We start from the raw sequence: 7,500 nt of genomic DNA on the forward strand, positions 1-7,500 counted from the left end.
CTAAGGATAGAGCCGTCTTAGCAACCAATTCTGGCATGCATCCTATTTTTTCCTTTTTTTTCAGTTGCTGCTTTCTGAAGAGTACTGTGCGTGGGGACATTCTGGAACAGTCAGGGCTTCCTATTTCCGTACCCGAGTCCACCAGCGTCCCAGCCTGCAGTGTTCTCCCGTACAAGACTCCAGCGCTCCTTCCACCTGCCACAGGAAGACGTCACATCAAAGCAGGCCTTACTCATAGGTTTGCCTCAGTTCTCGGAATTAAAATTTTTTACTCCCCGAGAACACCAAATCGTATAGTGCGCACTTTAATAAACTATCAGGTTATGCAACAAAACCTACGTTCATCCCTATACTCTTTACCCAAGGATTCTACGGAAATGTGGGTGATGGAGGTAACATTTTTACTAAAAAAACTCCCTAAAAAACTCGCAATTTATCGTTTCTTCAACCAAGACAGACGAAATTAGCCCTTGGTGGAATCTAGACTGCGCTAGGGACCATCGTCGAGTGAAGGCGGCATAGAAGAAATTTATTCACAATCAGAGCCCTAATAGCTCGATGAATTTCAAATACTGATCCGCCATTTTCCGCCGAGCGAGGTCTGTGGCGACGGAGGATAACCATAAAAGTCGTTTTTTTCGCGCTTTCAGAAAAGAAACACCGACGTGCGTTGCTTGCGTTCCTGCGCAAGCGTACAAGTACTGATAATCCAGGTACGGTTGTTTCAGTCGTAGAGAAGCCGAAGGAAATTTCAGTTTTTTTTTTTCGACCAAAAAATGTTTACTACGAGCCTTCTATCCATTATTCTTGAAATAGACCCAGGTTCAGACTTTTCCGCGGTCACGATGGAAGAGATTGTTGATGTGGTCATGCACCTCCTGGCAGCTTCTCCACGGCCCGGTGGTATCTCTACCTCCTGCCCAAAGCTTTTTTTTTTTTTTTTTTAGGTGCAGAGCACTTTAGGCGCTCGTCGTGTCGCCCTATAGGCTCCGGACAGCGAAGTTTGCCGCGCGAGAGCAGCGCGAGCCGCGACACACACGCGCAACTCTGGGTCGGTCCCACCGCGCCGACCAATAAAGTTCACGTCTCTCTCTCTCTCAGCGCCAGTGAACGCAACTTTGCAAAAAACGTGTGATATAACGCTATTTGCGCGTATATGTGCTACATAGTGCAACAAAGTCATGCAAAATGTTATATAGTCGGGGGAAGTCTTTAAATAAAACGGGGCGCTGATAAAATGCTGTCGCCTCGCTGCCGAGCCGTAGGCTAACACAACTGGGAAGCATGTGTTCAAGGCTTTGCATTCTCCCACTGATTCTTCTTCTCCGTTTTTTTTTTTTTTCGCAGATACCAAGCATGGTTACTGAATCTTGAAAGGCCCGCATTAAGCGAGCGGATTACATGCTGCCGTGGTGTACGATCAGCTTGTTAGTAGGCTGGTTAGCAGGCGGTCAATATACACATAAGTGCGCTTTAAATTTGGTAACAAAGAGGGCCCCCAAGCACAGTTATAGCATTGTAGTTTTATCACCCAGCGATTCTACTCTGCTTCATCTAATATTCCACGTGCTTATACCGCCGTATTAAATACATATGACCACATATGGGGCGCGGACACAGGCGTGAATGTTCCCAAATGTTTCGCGAGCTTTTAGATTAAAATAACCGCCTATTCTTGCAAAAGAAACAATGAAATTGTTGTCTAAGCCACTGAAAAGCAAAGAAAAATAAAGCTAAGACGTGCCGCAATAAAATTTGGAACAATATGTACACAGGAAAAAGTTTTTCGCGTTCGGGGAGCAGGAGGAGGACAAACTTTATTTATCCCGTCCGTTGTGATTGCGGTCACTCTGGACCAGTGAGGAGTGTACTCAGGGAACTAAATTTTTCTCCCGTGACTTTTGTTGCAAAGGTGTAGACGGTAATAAAAGCGCTACTATTCCTTCCTAACGTAGGTATCCTGGCGAACCCGTTGCCGTGGAGAAAAAAAAAATACCCGAATATGAATATTCCGTAATTTATTCCGATACGCCTGTTAGATGTTCTGCTTACCCCTCCCCCCATCCCATCCCTGCGCAAAGGAATTTCTTGTGATAGCCTTCTCGTGAAGAGTTTCTTTTTTCGGGACGTGTTTACATGTATGCAACTAGCGTACTGGGCTACAACTGGAAGCCCAAAAGTTTCCCGGCGAAGCGGGCTTATTAACGTCCGCACTTTCACTATACCCCAACAGAGGTGAATTTCGTACTGTTACATGTATGGAGCATCACATTCGGATCAAAGACCTATGTGTAACTCCCATGTGGTCCAGTTAATAGTTCTGCAGTCGCATGCAAGTGCACTCACATGGATGGAATACCCCGCGCGGAAACATCGCGCAACGTCCAATATATTTGCAGACAAAGCATCCTCTTTTGTGGATTGAACAAAATAAATTACGTTTTCTTTTGAAGCGAAACATGCTGATCTTGAGAAAGGTTTGCCCCGCGGGCAGGCTGTACAAGCGTTTCTCTTCTGGGCATCACTCCTATGCGGCCTCTATATGCCTTCTTATACGCGAGTTCAACCGAATAAATCCTTCTTCATTCACATGCACTATGTGGCAGGATTACTTTACAATCTCTTGCTTCGTTTTAAGCCTAAAAGGGGCGTCTAATATGCTTCATCCGCACTGCAAAAAGAAGAGCGCCCCCGAGCCAGCAGCGTACCGGCTTTCGGGGACCGACCCAGTGTTGCGCATATCTGCCGAAGGGGAAGCTGGGTGTCGCGGGCTCCGTGTCGCCCTCTGGGCGCTGTCCGGCGTCTATCTCGCTCGCTGGACTCAAGTAGAGCAACAGGGCGTTCTGTTGTAGAGCTGTCATCGCGGCGCCACCCCAGAGGCTTCGAAAGCCAATCAGTTAATATAGTAATAAGCTTTCAAAACTCTTGAACTCGCTGGCGCTTGTCCTACGCCTCCCCGGTGTTTAGCGCAAAGAAAACTACGGGTACATTTGAGGCAAAATATACGTATAATTAAACCGGCAGCGCCCGCGTTTATTTAGTTAGGAACGCTCGTTGGGTTGGTTTTCACGATAGTAAGCGAAACAAGCGGCCTAGCAAGAACAAAATGGCGCGTTCAAAATTCCGCAGAAAAGCCACTGTAGCAGAAAGGCTCCAGCCGCGCAAGAAAAGAATGGCGCGTTCGAAATGACGTATAGAAAGGCTCCAGCCGCGCGAGAAAAAATTCTGCGTCCGAAATGACGCAAAACAAATCGCAAATTTAAAGCGCAACAAATTTAGACAGAAAACGAACGACCCAAGGACAAGCGCTCCTTGGAGCGCTTGTCCTTGTGTCAAGGACAGGGAGTGCTTGTCCTTGTGTCATTCGTCTTTTGTTTAAATTTGTTGCGCTTTAAATTTGCAATGTGGAGTACCAACTAGCTCGAACCCTGACGAAAAACAGCTCCACCACAAAAAGAACAGAAGTCCCGCTGGCGCAGTTTCAGGCAGGGGGCGCGCGAGCACTGCGGAATAGGGAAATTTGAATGGCATGAGGTGGTAGCAGCGAGCGGATAACGGCGGTACAGCCCATTTGGCAAATCACTGCTCTGAACTTCCGACAGCTTTCACATAGAGTGGAACGGCTTTAATTTTTTCAGGAATCACCTCAGGATCTGTTAAATATTGTCAATACATTTTTAGAAAAATCATGGATTCCCGTAAACTAGAAAACTGCGAAAATTGTTACGGAGACCAGACGCCTGTCCTGTTAACCCGTTCAAAAATTGGTTTCTCGCATATATATTCTCCTAAAAATGACATCCAATCTCTGATTCTTCTACAGTTCTATTATACAATTCTGTAAGCGTTTCCTCAGTTCAGTTCTACAGGCTGACTTGATAGTGCTATGAGATGGGCGTGTTAGCCCCGAAAAACCACCCCGTTTCTTGGCCAATCCCCCAGGTGGGTATGTGCCATCAGTAAAGGATCAACAACAATAACAACTTTCTCTTGTCGCCTAATTGTATACAACACCACCGTATCACCGGGACGCCGCGGCACTTGGTCTCTCGTCTTATTTTACTGTGTGTAGAGGCATTGCGTACGTTACTTGTCCTCAAAACTATATAAACAGGTCGAGCAGAGGCGACCGGTGTCATAATTCAAGCATACAAAGCAAAGAGTAGCTTCAACTGAAAAAAAATTACGCCCACCTCCCCTCGCGGAAACCCTGGTGTGATGCGACGCTGAGGGGGGTTCAAGAGCAAGCGGAGAGCAACCGTCGACCGCAAGGCCGCCGGAGAGCGGCACACCGGTTATATGCGCAGCGCGCCCGAAGGAGAGGAGACCGCGGAGAGAGAGAGTGCCGCGGCGATGACGGAAAACAATCCAACACAATCCACTTTAATCCAATCCAATCCAAATCCAAATCCAATCCAAGCCAACCCAAGCCAACCCAAGCCAATCCAATGCCCCTCGCGAGAGAGTGTTCGCTATCGGAGAGGAGAGGGGGAGAGTGGCTGCGGACAACAACGGACGCACGCGGACAACAACGGAGGCATGCAGGAAGAACAGGGCCGCCGACAAGAGATGCTCTGAGCGCCTCATCTAAAAAAAAATATGTAGGTAGGTATGATTGCCTCTTTCCAGGGCTATAGGGGCGCCGGCGTCAGCAACCACTTCAAATGCTAAATAATACAGCCGCATTTTCTCTTGTCTCCAACTGAAATTAACCCCTCTCAGAAAGAAACGTCGGCAGAGCCCAGCTGAATTATGTTCGCGGGATGCGGGCGTAAACAGAGGCGTGTCACTCAATGTGGTCAACGCCATTTACAACCAACAAATCATCCCCCTGTAAGCGTGCGCACACGCTAACACAGCGCTCATGGCTCCGGCCTTGAAAATCGCGAAACGAATGCCGTTACAGATAGCACTACAAGGGGCATCGCACCATGCGTTTACCGTGCCAGCTGCTTCGACGATCATGTGAGCCCAGTATTCCTCTGTGCCGCATGTGCGAGGTCATCTACACGAGCCCGGATGCGTGGCACATGTCGCCCCAACGGCGCCGCGTTCTATCAAGAATCTGCCAGACTATCCCATAAAATCCCTTCGAGGATGGCTTACAGGATGCGAAGCATACGATTGCCCAATCGTGCAAAGAAATTTGTCTTGTGTGATGGATAGTATCGCTTCATAAAACGAGCGTGCATGATTAAGGCTTATTGAGGCTTTATTTCTTTAAGGCAGCAACTTCATCGAGGCAGCATTCGGCCAAACAACCAAGGTCACGGCTCCTGCGGGCAGCGCTTTGAGCGGGGAGAACGTCTCTCTCTCTCTCTCTCTCTCTCTCTCTCTCTCTCTCTCTCTCTCTCTCTCTCTCTCTCTCTCTCTCTCTCTCTCTCTCTCTCTCTCTCTCTCTCTCTCTCTCTCTCTCTCTCTCAATTGAACGTCAATTAATCCAGTGCCACAGTGCCAGCGAAGCGACGCAGAAATTACGCTTGACATGTCCCTTCTGCAACCGGAGAGTAGCTGTAGCATCAGTGGCAGATTAAGGAAGCTGTGAAGGAAACCAGAAAATAAAACAAGTTAAAAAATTCGTATTTCAATACATTTTTCAGAGAAAACCGTCGGGTAATGTCTGGTCGGGTGATTAGATAGGTTTATAATGCCTTTAAGTGTTAAAGAAAACTCAGCGTGACCAGGCGACATCCTGTAGCCAATACAGGGCTGGATTCAAAGCCACTCCTTGTCTGCGTCAACCGAGTAGTTCAAAGTTGCAGGTGACATCTACGTTTAGGTCTTAAGATGTATGGCGTTATTGTTTTACTTCGGCGTCGAGGAGCGTATTGAAACGGAGTTACTCCATCTGCCATTTATGTTTTCCAAGCACTCAAGTTCAGTGACGAGAGCTACACCAGCCGCAACGGTTTTTATTCACCACAGCACAGAAAAGGCAGAGCCCATCTTCGCTTGTTTGGCTGAAGATGCGGGCCTGAAAAGCTGCGGCTTCGGGGTGTTGGTCTGTTTGAGCGAGAAGGCGACAGTGTCAGTGTTTCAAAGTGTGCATATTATAGCGTCTTGGCCTGACTGAAGACTTTGGTTTTTCTTATAAGACGTACGGGCAGAGAGAGAGAGAGAGGAGAGAGAGAGAGAGAGAGAGAGAGAGAGAGAGACCTTTGTTTAGTAAGCTTGAGTGAACATTTCGGAAGAGGGGTAGGCTCAATCAGAAGTCCAGGGCCCCGGAATCAGCTCGCGCTGACCTCTTAAGCTCATAAACTGGCCAAGTCTGCCTGTCATGTGCCGAGATAGGTGGAATGTATAGTGTTTGAGTTCTTCACCCCTGAGCATAACATCGGATATGACCAGGTTGCGTCGAAGAAAATGGGTGTTTCCACGTATTAAGCAGTTTTAATAACGTCAGACGCTTTCGACCAAGCATCTTCGCATAATTATCTAGATTTGGGTATGTATGTGTTGGATTCTATCCTGCGCAGAGTTTGCGGCTCTTCGGTGTTGAGATCCCCGTGTCTCAAAGGGAGCGATGGTGTTTTTAGGCGTTGGCTGAGGACACGTTCCCAGGCGAAAAGCAAAAACACCCGGGTGTACGAGATTTCGGCGCACGTTAAAGATCCCCAGGTGGTCAAAATTAATCCGGAGCCCTCCACTACGGCACGCCTCATCACCTGCGTTGCGTCGGCGTGTTAAACCCTATAATCAATCGAGGAGACGTTCCCATATTTTCTTGGAGGGGAGTAGTGCTGGTCAACGAGGATCACAGTTTGGAAGTTAGCGTGGATCTTAATACTCGGCTGCGTCGTTCCCTTACAGACCCTTGTGACCGGGTGTTAATGTGATGTGAACTTTCATCATTGTGATTGGAGAATCTTTCTCAAGCGTTTAGATACTCTGCCTGCACACAAGATAATAATGACATTTTATTCGTGTGATGATCTTTAACATCTATTCGATAGTTCCGCTATGTGTGTGACCGAAAGAAAGGTTCTGATTTCCGCTTTTTACGTTCCTAACTGTAGAACGGTAAGGAAGTCACAGCGATGGCAACGGTAACCAACTGCGACAATTGTTGCCTCCGTACTTTCGAATGTGCCGGATTCGGCTCACAGGAAGTTTTATAGTTTTGCAACTTTCCTTGGGGGAATTTGTTCCTGGCCCGTTGCCTGGCCTCGAATAGGTTTTGATATATGTTTCTTGGTATGGGGAGGGCTTTTATGGAACGTTGCTGGATTAGTGACATATCCACAATCGCGTCTAGCAGTCTTATATTCAGGAGGTGAGCAAATTTTCCATAAGATGTGTAGTACTAGTAAACGTTTATGGGAGCAAAAGGGGAAGGGAAAAGGGTAGTGGTGAAGCGTCCCTAGTCCAGGATGCCTCTTGACCAAGCCGACTCTATGGCCCGAGAAACCGAGGCCCTCTGGCGGGCCGGGTCCGGGCCGGGTCAGCTCAGTCTCCCACTGCTCCAGGGTGGGGAAGGGGGCTGGGTTAGGGGAGTGGGGA

This window comes from Haemaphysalis longicornis, unplaced genomic scaffold, assembly GCF_048455015.1.
Source record: "Haemaphysalis longicornis isolate Haplotype H1 unplaced genomic scaffold, Haemaphysalis longicornis Haplotype H1 scaffold_3, whole genome shotgun sequence".
Taxonomy (NCBI): Eukaryota; Metazoa; Arthropoda; class Arachnida; order Ixodida; family Ixodidae; genus Haemaphysalis; species Haemaphysalis longicornis.